The 15,765-nt window shown below is 38.4% G+C and overlaps 1 protein-coding gene across 1 annotated transcript in view; it reads left to right on the forward strand.

The window, feature by feature from the left end:
- The first annotated feature begins 558 nt into the window (after positions 1-558).
- Positions 559-15,765, forward strand: part of LOC122568773 — a 59,214-nt gene continuing 44,007 nt past the window's right edge. Inside the window, exon 1 of the mRNA XM_043728921.1 lies at positions 559-730. The gene's annotated coding sequence lies outside the window, so the exon portion shown is untranslated. The remainder of the gene's footprint in view (positions 731-15,765) is intronic.

A 15,765-nucleotide genomic window follows, 5' to 3' on the forward strand; every position in this document is an offset into this window, starting at 1 on the left:
ATACCCTAATCAAACAATTTCTAATGGGTATTTCAAATATGATAGATCGAGTATCGAATTTTACATATAGTCGGAGCCTGATGAATGGAACAGACAGGGAACGGCTTGTAAGAAGCATACAGTGAATTTGAAACGTCGGACTAGATTAGATACTGCGAATGTCAGTCAACCGAAATCCAACTCGCTTATTACGCACTCCCCTTCACCCACGCTTAAGAAAATAACATTCTTCGACTTCCTTGAGGCAGCGGGGGTGGCCGGCATAAATATTATTGAAACAGTGCGCTCCGCGTGACGCTCCACAGATCACTGACGTTCCCATATTTTTTTTCTTTCGTTTACCACGAACCACCGGATTCGTAGGTGGCGATGACGCACGTCATCGATACGTAAGAACACTTGGTGGTGACGTTCAAGTACAGTATAATCTACGGCGGGAGCACGTTGAACGTTATCTAAGAGCGGCTGTCGGGCCGCGTAAGTGTAATCTACGATCGAACTCTGCAAAGTGTTAGATAATCGAGTGAGAACGTCATCGACTGCCGGCTGTTAACAGGTCTCTTCGTAACGAAATCGTCGTTCGACCACTCATTCTTGTTACGGGGAGATTCATCGCCCGCCGTATCGTTCCCTTGTGGGGTCAGTCACGAACGATGTTTCATCGTTTACCAGCAACCAAGCCGGTGATATCCACGTGTTTGATGATATGACATCAGTCGTCTGCGAAACAGTAAGTTCTTTGTGGAATTCCTTAATCTAAGAATAGATTTCCTCTTTTTTCTATGTCAATTGCTGTATAGACAGGCTTGTATTTTTCTATCGGCGAGCTTGTAATATTCGCTACGTACGCTGGACAGGTTCTAAAAATTGCCAGGGAATATTTTCATGATATGTTTTTAGTGAATTATTTGTAATATCCTCCACGACGTTTTATCGTCTTTTCATTTTACTACCCATAAGTCAGATCAAAACGAACGAATCAGAAACTATGTCGAAGCGGTTCTATCTAAAATCTAAAGCTCATTACTAGATTCCATAGATGTAATCCAGTCGTTGGCTTTTGTATATTAGACGAGAATGAAAAATTATCCGTTGGCGATGAATTCCCTCGTATTTTCTATAACTCTACCCTTTTCTATGAGATCTTCCTTTCCGATTTTACGATAGCAATAATCTTCATAGCATTTTTACATTGAACTCTGAAGAAATCATATTAATCGTAGAATAATCTGATAGAATTATCTATTAAAAATTAGAAGAAATACTCTTTGAATATTTCCTGTGCATGTTCGCACCTTTCAGTTTCCCACAAATGCATAACAATCGACAGGCTAACAATCACCAACGTGCACGTACGCGATCAAAGAAAATGGATCGATTGAAACGACGAGACAGAAGCAGAACCCGTAGGATGGAGTCGATTAAAGTGGCTTTATGGTACACTGTGTCATATGTGACAGGAACGACAGTGGTCGCAGAAACAGTTCTTATTATTAGCCGGCATCCCCTGTCTCGTACATTGATTTACTTCGACTGTCACTGCTCGATAAGCTGGTCGTAAGTCGTAACGCATTGCCTGGCGGTGGGTTTGCCGTACGGATGCAAATATATCTCGTGGCACCGTGACGCGTTCGGTTGAACCCGGTTCGTTTCTTCGCCTAGTGGCGATCGTATAAATGTTCGTCACTTAACAAGATTCTCGGATTTCAGAGAGGCAGTTCCGCACCGATATGTTGCGTTTAGACGTCGCGACAGCACGTTCGTCAGTCTTTTCACGCAGGGTGGTTCGGTGGTCTCCGACAAAGATTGAGTTGGTACAGCTGAATAATGAAGCTGTTCATTTGTTACGTGCAAAGTATTCATTTATCTGAAAGAACGTTTCAGAAATGAATCGAAGTCGTAAGAGTTGAAATTTCCCTGTCTATTTTGAGGATTTTCTATTTGTAGCCTTTTTGAAATTCAAGAGGGAATATATAGAGTGAAACATGGTAAGCCTATTTCTTATTTCCCGAAAGTAAAATATGTGATTACTCCATTGTATGTAAGCATCTAATATAGCACATTAAATGAAACGTATTTCTACTTATCTGTTTTTAGATTTACGTAAACGTATAGGGAACAGAGAAAGTTCATTAATCATAAAGAAATAGAACAAATTCACGCTGTCAATTACCAGTCACGTTCATTTAACATATCCTTCGCTTTCTCAATTTCGTGTCCAATGGATTTCTATCTAAATGCACCTGTTTATTATTATGATATACTGGATATATAATATATTAAATATATGAAATATATCGACTGAAATACCAGCGTGTGAAAGGAATTATAACACCAGATATTATCAAAGAAACACATTTTATAAACTTCATTTTTATGAAAGTAACATTACCATGAAAAGCCATTATACCAACTACTAATCAATAAATTTTTCAAACCAATGAATCGTAACAATCTTCCTTTAAAAAAAAAGAGGAAAAAAAATTTTTTTTAATATCTTCTTCAATCACGTTTAGATGCATTCCTTTGAAAACACCAAACTATAGCGAAGATTGTTTTACATTTCGATAGCAATAGAATTTAACCCGGGGGCCGATAAATCAATTACAGATTTGTTTCCAATAAATCGCGTATCTTGAATCGATTCGATTTCTTTTCGAGCGTAGATTGCATGCAAATATCCCCAGGGCCACGGAACATTTCAATCAAATCCGGTTCGCCTGCCGTCAATACGCATTAACGTTCTTCATTTACACGGCACTTGTTAAGTCTTGACATTTTATGGTGGCGCCGTCTGACAGGCGTGACAGCATCGGCACGGCAATGCACGTTGCGGCCAACACTTAATTGCCGCTTAATAACCACCTGAGAAAAGTTCACTGGTATTGTCTACAACCTGAAAAAGAAACGTCGACGATCGATTTGCGATCGCTTTTACTACCAAGGATCGAGAAAGGCCGAGAAAGAGCAAGAAAGATCAAGAAAGATGAATAAAACGCGCCTAACTTTCTCTCCATGCCGGTTTTACCGTGGGTCGATGGTTTTTCACGCCATCGAAGAATCACCTTATCACCGATTTAATTAACATTTCGCCAGTCGGCGCAGTATCAATGCTCGTGGAATGTTGATTAAAAATTCCAGGAACAGGGGAAAAAAGTCGACAATTCGCTGGTTTCACGCGTTCACGTGTGTCTAATAGCGTCAACAGTCTGGTTTCGTTTCGTTCGCGATCCAATTAGATATCTCCGATATCTGCGATTTTAGGTTTGCCAATGTTCGCACTTTAAAACGTTCGGTTAATCGTACGCCCGGTATAATTAGGTTCGATTTTATCCAGGAAAAATGGCTTGTTACCACAGGTTCGATTAGAGGCGACACTTACTAAAAGTGCCACTTATTGACTCCACTCGATTCCAGAAGATTTTTCCAATATTCGTAAGTCGATCGTAAGAAGGTATTGGCTGGTGATAGGAGTTTCTATTAGATACATTGTACGTATTGAGCAATGTTAACTCGATTCGTTTATCGTGAAACGGAGTTACAAGTCGATAAGATAGAAGCTCGTTGTTCAACTATTTTCAGAGGTATGCCGTATAGTATATTGGTATACCGAACCGATTTAGCTCTTATATTATGAATTTGCAAGCAGATACGATCATCGAGAAAACCCATTCGATTTCCAATTTTACTTACTGCCCCTTCAGGTTAATGACGTCCGAGAACTGCACGATACCGTGTTGTACAAATGTGATACTGACACAGAAAGTAAGCATTACTAATTTTGACATAACCATTTCGTAACGTGGTAGAAATAGTTTGCCGATGAAATTTATTCGACTATGAATCACGTGCCGTTTGTTACTTATCGACAGAATTAACTTTCGAATGACTCCTCATACTATTTTCAATTGTGGTCTCAGATATTATTCCACCAAAATATTAACTTACTATCTTCGTCGATTCTCATCGACAGAATATTTGAAAAATAATCTCGGGTTTCAGAATTCTTTTCGTTTAAACAGGATATTCTATTTAAAAGAAATTACGATATCGTATATTGTAGTTCAGTACTATATCTGTGGTGTACAATACACACGCTAGAAAGAGAATTATTTTCTTTGAAACCTTTCACGCTCCATGTGGTGTACGTGTAACGTCGTATTTTAGCATTAATTAAGTAAATAGAAGATGAATAGATCTGTCTCCGGTAAAATTGATCCTAAATTTTAGCATCAACATCAGACAAAATTTCTCTCTATAATTAATCATTGATAAAAGGAAATTCTTTCCCTGGCTTGAAATAAATTCTTTCCTGAAGGGATTAATTACAGTTTCTCTTATCTCGAAATATGTGAGGCACATATAACTTGTACATAATATAAGATGTGAACCTTACTATCTAGTTAACGTTGTTTACAAGTGGGCGTGAATTTTGTGCGTTATAGTAGTCTCAACTTAATACGAATAATTCCTCATACGAATATGTTAATCCTCGTGCCATTTAAATTCATATCGATTCAGTTCCATTTTACTTAATTTTGATCATCGTCCAAAGACGCACTCGACTTGATTATCACACGTACTAAATCTCTCAGCTAGTTAATAAAGGCAACTGAAGATTCCTTCCTTTACGAATTGCTTAAACAAACTGTCTAACCGATTTGTGCCTAAATCGATTTGTGTCTAGATCGATTTGTGTCGACTAGATATACGAGCGAGAATAATCTTTTCATTGCTAAATATATGTATGTATATTACTTGTAACACGTGCCCGTAGCCAAGATTTAAGCATGACGCAAATTCACGCAGTGATTATAGATTAAAAATCACAGAAAGTCATGCACAGTGACAAGGGAGATCGGTCGATGTAAATAGAGCGAGAGAATTTTTAAGGAGCGGCTCTTTTACATCGAAAGCTGTTCTCAACGCATTTATCATCCCCCTGTTCAATTTAATCCTACTTAATAGCGCGCATACGATAAAACTGGATCGCTTTGTAATATCTAATACCAGGATTATTTTTTCCCGATTTTAGGTTAATCCGTGATGATTATATGTCTTTGCCTTGCGTTCCATTTTTTCTTCTTTTTTTGAATAGGAAATCTTGAATATAATAAGAATGTAAATGATGGTAATTTATAAACGCGAAAGGGGGCGCAAAAATGTTAGGAAAAGAATTTTATAAAGTTTCTTTTGGAACAGCGTGTTTGGAATAGAATTAAATTGAAAAAAGAGAAACGAACGATGCTGTTAGAATTACCTACATAAATACCGAATTATATTGTTATATCCATAAAAGTTGTATCGAATTTGATGTGCTTCTACTTTTTAATAATACAAATATTGAACGTCGTTATGTTTAATCTTTAAGAAGAATCGAGACACATTTGATTAGCGTTCGCAAGCAGGTTTCCAATCGTGCGATAAGCTGGCGCGTAATTGGTACAGCTAATTATAATCATATACGGCCATTTCTAATTAGAATCGTAATAACTTTAATAATTGGTCGTGAAATATCGAATCAATGCGAGATAGGTACCTCACCGCGATATTTATTCATGCTATTTATTATTATTTCGCTAGACGTTATCATCCGAGTGTGCTCATACCAGGTGATTATATTATAATTAATTCCAGTTTTAATTTTAGCGTACAACCCTGCGCGCAATTATTCACTAAAAGATTCTCGTTTTTGAACGATGGAACTGGTTCCAGCGGGATAGTGTTTCACCCCTCGTAATTGCCAATGCTAATAAATAATTTGCTCTAGCTATCATATTAAAAAGCAGATTTTCTCGTAAATCAAGCTGTGCTCGTAACAAAATGACACGGTAATCTATTAAAAGGAGTAGGATAATAGCGATCTTCGTGGAGCAACCGTGATTTAAATTAACATTCTTTGATAGTTTGTTTCACTTCAAAATTGATCTAAGTGGTACAATGTATCTATGTATACCGTGGCCGTATAAATAGATACGTTGATATCGTTAGAGAGTAAGGATATCGGAATCGTTTCAATTTTTAGTCAGGCAGCATAAATTTAGCACGTAGAAGTAATTTATGCAACTTGTTCATTATGGAAATTGGGCCTGGTGATTTCCATAATGATGTAACGTAGGCTTTTCGCGCAAATCGGACTTTACGGAAGGAAGCTTTTTCTTATGTGCGATGATAAGCGTTTATCTTTAGCGTTGCCATATAGTTTTTGTACAAATAGGAATTGATTCTTTATTTTGGAACGAGTAAATAACTAATAAACTAAGTTATGAAACAGGAGTTTGCGATTTGATTATTTAGGAACGAGAATTTTGATTTCATTGTTGTCAGATAAATTTCGTCATCGTTCCACCTATTTGACATAAGACCTCTATGGGCAATTAATCTTATTATATATATCGGGCCCACTCCTGGGTTTACTCACAATGGGACATACGTTATAAAATGGTAGAGATTAAATGTAGGAGTAGACATTTACGATATAATAAATTGTTTACACGATAACCAACTTCAGCGTTACAACAAAGTTTTCGAAGCATTAAACGACCCACTAACATTCTCCATTACTTCGAGTAGGCGATCCTCTCAACAATCTATCATTCCATTAATCATTCCACGTTACAACATTCATCCGATAATTCATCTTTCTACGTTACTTTTCAATCGCATCCTAATTGGTCGTTAATTAGAAAACATTACCAACTAATGAGCATAAATAAAATGAGTATATGAATCATTAATAAGTTTGACTAGCAAGGATCGAATTAAGTAAAATCAGCCCTTTATAGACAAGTTAGACCGTTGAATTTATAGGAGAAAAATTATCTCATTCTTAAATTTCTTCCAGCGAAATTTTTATTTTATTGAGAAAAAGTTTCAAACATTTGGCTTCAAAATTGGTGATATAGTATAGCAAAGACATCAATGAATATTTCAAAATTTTGAAAGTCTAGAACAGTAAAAATGTTTGATTGCGTGGACATAAATGGTCCAATTTGTTTACGCAGAGCTAATAAATTCTCGTTCTAATAGATTCGTCGAAAACTGTCAAACTGGTCCAAATAACTAATTTATAATTTTTCTTAATATCTTCATAAATGATCTTTTGTAAACTATAAATGTTTGATTTTGTGTTATATGTAGATATATCTTTTATGTATATAGATATATCTTACACGCTTCTCGTGTGGCCTTCTTGGATACAAACCTTGTACGCATGTCGTCGATAATCCTACTGTCAATGCACCTTAAATCAATGAGAAAGATGAAGGTGGTATAACAAATAAAAATTTCAGAAAGAAATTGAATAAAATCGATAGAAGTCTGATAGAGAAGTAACTTCAAAGTGTACGCTTAATGTACACTGTTTCGTAATGCAGAGATCTCCCCCATGTACCGACGCGATTTATCAAGTTGTAAAACGGCCAATGGATGTTAGCTGTCAGGTCGGCCGAGCAACGATTTGTCATCCAGCCGCGGCAGCTGACTCCCGCTACGCAACAGAGGGTTCCACTAACTTTGTTAGGATTCCGTGGCAGTCGGTGCTGATCGCATTCTGACATAGCTTTTACGCGACTGTCAGATCGATATGGCCCCCGCGAAATCGTCCGATAAAAGCGTGACAGTCCCAAAAAATAACGTGCACTTTAGATGTCACTTAAGTGTGAATAATAAGCTTCCAAAAGGGCAGAGCTGAATAACTTTTATAGTCTCGAAAGTTTTGTTGCGCGGGGACATAAATAAGCAAAGAGACAGGTGTTTCTTGATAATTGTAGAACTATCGTCTTAGTCATTCTAAACAGGGAAAGATAAATATAGCAATTTGGTGTATTTAGAGGGCACGAGTCACTCACCATTGAAAAGATTATGATCTTGTGTATGATTGAATTCGTGCTATTTAAGAATTTTTAGAAGATTCCTGATCAAAGGTATCTAATCTTTTGCTTCATTATTATTATTTTTTTTTTTTTTGTGAATACGTTATTATTTGTTATTTACGTCTAAAATAAAAAAAGCAAAATATCGAAATTTCTTAGGCAATTTTTACCTGGTAATTTACAGTCTTGTAATTTAGAATAAAAATCAAATTTAATAAAATCGTGCTTCGTTCAATTCACTTTATTCGTTTTAACAGTTTACAGATCTCGTCTTTCAATTTCTGATTACCTTCATACTACATTAAAACTAAGTTGAAACAACGAATTGCTATTTAGAATAAAATATGGCTGATTTGGATGTATAATAAAGTATAATAAAAGATACTTTATAAAAGTACAACAGGCATTTCATAACACGCTATTTGCACACATACGTTATAGTTATTGTAGCTTATAGCTTAGGTTGCTCGTGTATCGAGCGATAGAAACATTCATTAATGGTAATTCAAGACCCTCTAAGCTCGTGCATACGACGAATGGAAAGAGTATTAATATTAAACAATAGCTGTCAGAAATAAATAGCAGCGCGTGTCTTATTAGTACCTTTTCATGCATGTTTAACGTGTCTCACGGAGCTCGAGGCCATAGATGAAATAGTAACTCTCCGAGCGAATTTGCCTACCGTGACATTTCATTTTACTCGGGACAATTTCATTTGAATTCACATCAGCCTTCGTTTTTGAGCCACTGTCGCGATATTCTGTCGTTCAATAATATGTAATTAGTCGCAATCATGTCAACAGATATTAATCCTTAGATATCCTTTGAGTAGAAATGACAGTAGACTGCACGAGTTCTGTCACGTGAAATTCCCGTATCTGGAGATACACAAACGATTGACGTATACGTATACGAATCATGTACGACGACGTTCCTTACGTTATACATAATACGATGATACGAGATTTTAGTCAGATCATCTTCCAGGAGCAAATAAAATTATATCAATTATCGAAGGAAGATAAACGCGTCTCTGTGTTTTGTTTAAAATAATAGCGGATTATTCTTCGCCAGTTGTTTCTAAGCTAAAATAAAGGCGTATTTAAATGGAAAATTTAATTAATTAAAGAACATTCTGTTACTAGGAATGACAAAATCTTTAATTGTAGGAAACTTAAATTCCAACAGAGAAACTTCTACGCTTCTCAACATGCTAGCACATAACAGTACTTGTTCGTAAAGACTTTGAAGCCATAACAAAATCCTTTAGATGAATAGGATGTTACGTATCGTTTTCTGTACGTAGCTATTTCATTATTAGTGAAACATACGCTTGCATATGCGCATTTGCACTGATCTCTTCAAACGATCCAAACACATTTGCTTCAAAATAAGTCGTCAGATAATGAGTAAATGTATGAATGAGACGTAAGTAATATACATGATTGATAGTGCTGCCTGTCAAGACAGTCGCTAACGTATTTGAATTACCTGTAATTATTACTCTACATTGAAACAATCGTCTTTTTCTTCGTCGATGACTTAACAAGCCGCTTCAACCATTACACAAAACGACGCTATGATGGGTACGAGAAAATCTCGCAGTGAGTTAGTGGTCTCGCAACAATGAGAAATTGGAAGCGGTAAACGAAGCATATGGTCGTAGCGGTGCGTTTCCATGCATATTAAGCAGAGAACCCGAGAGGCTCGTAACTATTCCACGTACAAGAATAACTCCGACGTGCTACGCTACTGAGGAGAACCAGTAAGCCGCGTAAACGACCGTAACACAGCCGTAATATTTTTTCACACGGCTGACAATTCGCCGTGTCTTTGCGAACATGGCTCCTTACAGCTTTATCTACGCCGAGAATCTTGGGAACGACGTCGCGCAAACTATTCGAAACTAAGCGTTCCATCGTTCGAACGTTTCCCCTCGTTTCACTTTGTTAACTTGTAAACAACTGCTGTGGAACTTGCTACATTATCTTTTCAACGTTACCATTACTAAGTTCATATATTATCGTCAGGCCTTGCTTTCAAATCAAAGGCATCCTCACATCCAACGAGTAATGCGACTAACGCCTGTGTTAGCGTGACTGAAAAAATCAGGACAATAGGAGGCTCCGGTATGCACCTGCACCGTGTAATTGGAATGTTAAGACGGTCATAGTTCTACGATTGTCTCTTGGATATCTTCAAAATTTAATCGTTCGATGAGAAGTAATTGCTTACACTTAATTCTAGTAGAAATATAGTAATAAAAAAAGATCCGACCAAGGCACAGTGCGATATATGTCAGCGATAAACGAGCTATACGAAAGTCAAGTTCATCAACTCTATCAAGGGGAATCGTTTGGTTCCTGAAAAGTTAAACGCTATTCACGTATTTCAAATTTTGTTTATCGAATGTTTCGGAAAATGAAGTTCATCTGGTTGGTTTTTAGTAGTCAGTAAGTTAAATGTCAAAATCGTAGTATTAGGTTGTCCGAAAAGTTTCTTTCGTTTTATGAGGAAATAATAGACGCACAACGTTTCTTGTTTTATATTATTTCGTCGAATTACGTACGATCCATTTTGTTCTGTTGAGATAAACACCGCGACATTTCACACACTTGGTTTCACGTTTGTATGAAGGTGCACTATTGTAAAAAACACGTTTGCGAAAGAAAGACACGTTTCGGACAGCCTAACACATATTATCTCGTATATAGTAACTAAAGGCAATCACGAATATAATACTTAATAAAGTGTCCAGTTTAGTTTACGTGTATCAAATTTAACCTCGTACGTAATTGCTGTCGAAGTTTGTGCTGGAAGATGGAATCATATATCGAAAACTTGTTCGCAAATTACCAAACCAAACTGAACAAGAGTAAGTATCCGCTTAAATCCCCTTGTTGGTGTTCGCACCTGTTTTTGCGAAAGATCCACCGGGAATTAAGGCTGTGAAGAGATTGCGGAATGAAGGAGACCTACCTCTTGGGATTCAGGCTCGTTGGTATGCAGTCGGCTTGGTTTCTTGTAAATTCGCAGTCTCTTTACCGCGTAAAATGACGTTAGACCGTTACAGCTTCCTCGTGTTTTCACCCCGTTTATGCATTATGCAAGTAGAAAGCGGGAGGCGAAGAGAAGGTGAGAGGGCCAAGGAAACCGGGCGCGGATAATAAGAGGGCGGTCAATGATGCGGATTTAATCGTCTCGTGAAACACCTAAAGCCACGTATTCACCGGATATCGCTACTCAAAATATAAATATTAACTGTGACGTTCATCAACGTTCGAATCTTTTAATTTAGGTATCTAGCAAACTTTAACAAACGTTGATAAATGAAATATTATATATAGAATATGATCGGTTAAATTTTCTATTTCTTTCTTCTTTTTTACAGAGAAGCTATTTTAAAACTCAGCACATTGTTAAATCTCAAAATTATTATTTTCTTCTACTTTCTACGAACGTAAAGGAATAACACAATTTTCTTTAATGTAGCAACTTCTTTTAAAGCCGTGCAAATTTTCACGATCGTTTACAATTGCTTACGCTCTACGTCCGCTATCTACCGAAGAAAATTCACATTAACGAACGTTTGCAAACATTGACAAAAGTTTTGCGCGACCAATGGAAATGTTCCTTTAGAAAGCATTCGCGACGAGTATCTGTTAACGTCAGATACGCGATTTATATATCAATTTCCACGTGCACCAACTTTCTAAAGGCTGAACGGTTTCACAAACCTTCACAAACAACTTGCGTCTGACCAGTGGATACGCGGCTTAATAGCTATTCCGCGCAGACGTCATTGACCATCTTCACTGACGACGAACGTCTCTCGTTCCTTGCCCTTCGAACGCCAGAACGCTGTTTTACATACCATAAATCACTGTAACAATATCGGCTCGACCATGTTAATTTGCCTGATATTTTTCATTATACCGGAAGCGATATATCTGGACTGGTTTTTGGCAACGCTACGCTTTTATGAGTTTTTTCCCAAGGATTCCTTTCGTCAATGATGGAATGGATACTTTCGTCGGTGTGGATTTTGATGGAAATTCAGTTCAGGTCAGATGTTACTAAGAAGCAACGAGAACGTTCGTAATCGTCGAAGATGAAAAGTGGTAATCGACGAGATCCAATTTTTACGAGTACCTAGTCTGAGACTTAGCACGTTGCGTTGTAAGACGTAATTATTATAGTGGTGGTTTTATCACGTAGATAGAAACGTTGAGAAATTTACAACGGGTGGTACAGTGGGTTACGCAACTGCTTGTTCTCTCAAACTGCCTATTTCTTCTTCCAAATTACCTCAAACATAAAAATTTTTATGCTTTCATAAAACCCATCTTACTAATTATGAATTAAAATTTCTATCAAGATACGGAAAAGAAGAATTCTTCCGAAAAGTATGCCAGCAAGATCGTAATTCGTTATTGATCATAATTTATAAAAAAGAAGTATAAATTCATTCCCACGTCGAGATTTATATGAAAAACTCTTAATACATTGATAAATATCTTCGTTTCATCGTTATCTCCTAAATTTCCCATATTATTTATGAAATAACTTGACTCGAGCAGTCGTATAGTACCGTTCATCCCCATTGCAATGGTTTTCGAACTTGTTGGTACGCAATATCCGGCGAACGATATCCTCGGACTGGTTCGTCGGTTATTGCACAATACGTGCACGCGCTTTCAAAGCAATCCTCGCAATCAGGAGCACGCAGAGCAGTGCACTGGCAATTTCGTTAAGTAGCTGTTCTCCCAGTCCCGGCTATTTGCACCAATTGGTCGTTTACCGTTAAACAGTTCGTACATACCAGATTCCGTCGCATATAATTACAAGTAGATTGGATACACACGGTATCTGTCGGAGGCTCGGCGCGAAATTCCGATCGTTATCTGCCAGCTCGGACTTAAACGGAACTTATTACTCGTCGTGTTCCCTTCGAGGTCCATAGAATTCGAACGACCTATAAATACCCACCGTTCCACTGGTCTCCCTTCCTTTCTTCGTCCGCTAATCTATTCGTTCTCTTCTCCTTTAACAAACTTGAACGGCTCCGAGAAGAGAAGGTACTTCTTCGGAAGCCACGATCGACTCGGGTAGGAGCGTAAAAGCGGTCTGACCTTTAGCCAATGTGTAACTCGTCGAGATTGGACGTATGGTAAATTACCAAACGACAACCAGTCAGATAGCATCTGACACAACATTTTTACGGTTCTCTGGTTGGCGCACGAGGGGCCATTACTTACTCGTAATGGGATTAAGGGCGCGCTGATGCAATCCTTGCCGCGAACATCGACGCCAGGAGCCGCCCGATCTTCTGGCTGTATTTCTTCTACTACCACCCGCGCTTTGTGGCTCGTATTAACGTCGGATTCGAGTATCTAGCGATAAAATATTGTCGCTAACGCGATGCCACACGAGCTATCTGGAATCAAAGCGCGCCGGCGATAACCCGTGAAATTGTAATTAAATTAGCCCCTGTCTGGTCTTGTGTGCCGATAATTTGCATCATGCGAGAAAGGATACAGAAACGTGACTGCTTATCGATTACTACCGTGGATCGAACGGTTGCCGCGGTAGGTTCGCGTGTCTCTCGTGCATTGATTATGTATTATGGAGATTCTAGCGTTTCCTTACATGACTACACACGTACGCACGAGACTCGTTTTGGCTATCCAATCCTTTATATCGTGACTTGTTTCGTGGAATTATATCGCATATCTTTATTTCTATCATTATATACTTATATCAATATATCGCATATATTTCAGAAGTGACGCATACAGCTCGAACAAGTTTCTTAGGAAAAACGAAAAGCTATGCTTGGAACTGTTTGCAACAGCGGTTAAATATTGTTTTTGTAATTTTCTGTTCTTAGTCCTTGAAACTCTTCTTTGACGATCTTGACGTTCTTCTAACGCAGGATTCAATTACGCGTTTTAAATTACCGCACCTTTTAAATACACGTACGATATATGGTGATTTAAATCCAAGTAGATTCGTCGTGCACCAGGATTTCATTTTCGTCGATACTTTAATCGTTTCGTAACGTTTAATCTTCCATTATCAATCTAACCCACTCAACTTCCTATTACACCCACAAACATTTCTTTTTCTCGGAACTCTACACTAGGACACCTGTCTCGATCCAACCTCATTCACAAAAATCACATCCTGCACAGTACACTCTATAAACAAGTCGAAACAACACTTCGAACCTACCTAACATTAACTTGGCCGGATCGTTACAGCCGCGCGACACCATGATCACAAATCTAATTGAGCCAGTCGGTAACGAGGTTTCGAATATCCAGCAGCAGAGTGACACGAGAGAGTCCAACATCTGGTATATCTCTCCCCCCGCGATTTCGAAACGATTCATTCATTCGTCCCACACCGACCGGTTATTTTCATCGCACGAAACCGTTGCTAGGCCCTTGTTATGTGAACACAGGGTACGCGGTTCCCTCGCCAACAATGAGTCGTTGTCGTTGCCACAGTTTACCAGATAAGGCGGACGGCTACCGCTTGGGATTAGTCGACCCTGTTCCCGTGCAACTGGTCTAAAAAGTCGAAATCAACGACACCCAAGTGTGCCAAGCATTGTCGACCATATCGACAATGAATAACGTAGCTCTGCTACCCGTAACTATGGCGTGAACGTAGGATTTCCTGTGTCAAACAAGAGCGTGTAGACGCGTAGTATGCAGACACGACCAGACAGATTTTCTCTAAGGTTACATGGTTAGGACGTGCGTTCCGACAAAGTGTCGTCTTGATAAGCGAAACATCCGGAGACTGAATCTATATACAGTGGTTGTAAAAATATTTGCACATATTCTTGTTTCTCAATGAAATGTTTTCCTATCAGGGTCTATACATCCCATTTTTACAGTATCAAATCTTCATAGTCACGCGAAAGTAGTATACTATGTGACACGAAATTTAATATACTTGCAGTGAATTAATCGATATGTAAATGCTATAGTAGACAACGGTGTGCAAACACCTTTTGTAGCCACTGTATTTAATTGCTCGCATGTTCATTGGGACGACATTTCGTCACAACGCGTATTGACTGTAACCATAGCCTTGGACATACACTGCCGCATCTCAAACTTATCATCGTTCGTTTCTGACTATGGCTTGATTCCATCTGTAATATTTTAAGTTCCAAGAAGTTCTATCAGCCTCCAATCTCATTTCGAATTACCTACAACTGGGAAACCCGTTCTGGAATCGTCCAAGAAGCCAATCAAACAGTAAAGAGCAAAAAGTCATCGACATTTATCGCCGATAAATCTGCAATCCTCGTTAGTCGACAATTAATCTAAATCCCCGTCAATTAACGCGACGTCGCGATCTGGATCGCGGTTGTCCACAATGTCCACGCCTCGAGCACGGGCGATCGAGACCGCAGATTAAACGTCTCTTTCTCTTCTGCGACGCGTAACCTGAAAAATCGCCGTGACATCGGCCCTTTTAGGATTCTTGTTCCCTTCTTTCCGCATCACAGACTGATCGATACGATCTCGATCGACGATGTCGCTCGATAAATCGATCCCCGATGCGATCTCTTCGTTGGCGTCTGGGATCTTGTGGCGGTGACATGACAGCGGAAATGGGCGCAGCAGCTCGCTTCTGGGTAGCAGACATTCACCGTCTGTTCAACTTTGCTTTCAGTCGTTCTTAAGTCAATTATATCTCTTTAACGTTGAAAAATGTCACAAGTTTGAACAAAATATAAAAAAAGAAAAAAAAATTGTTATCGAGACGAATAGTTTCTCGTTTCAGTTTTGTGCGAAATATCTTCTTAAGTCTTGAGCCATTACAAATCCTTGTTGATTGCTCAAACTAGAGCAAAAATTCGAGGATCACA

Source organism: Bombus pyrosoma, linkage group LG6, assembly GCF_014825855.1.
Source record: "Bombus pyrosoma isolate SC7728 linkage group LG6, ASM1482585v1, whole genome shotgun sequence".
Taxonomy (NCBI): Eukaryota; Metazoa; Arthropoda; class Insecta; order Hymenoptera; family Apidae; genus Bombus; species Bombus pyrosoma.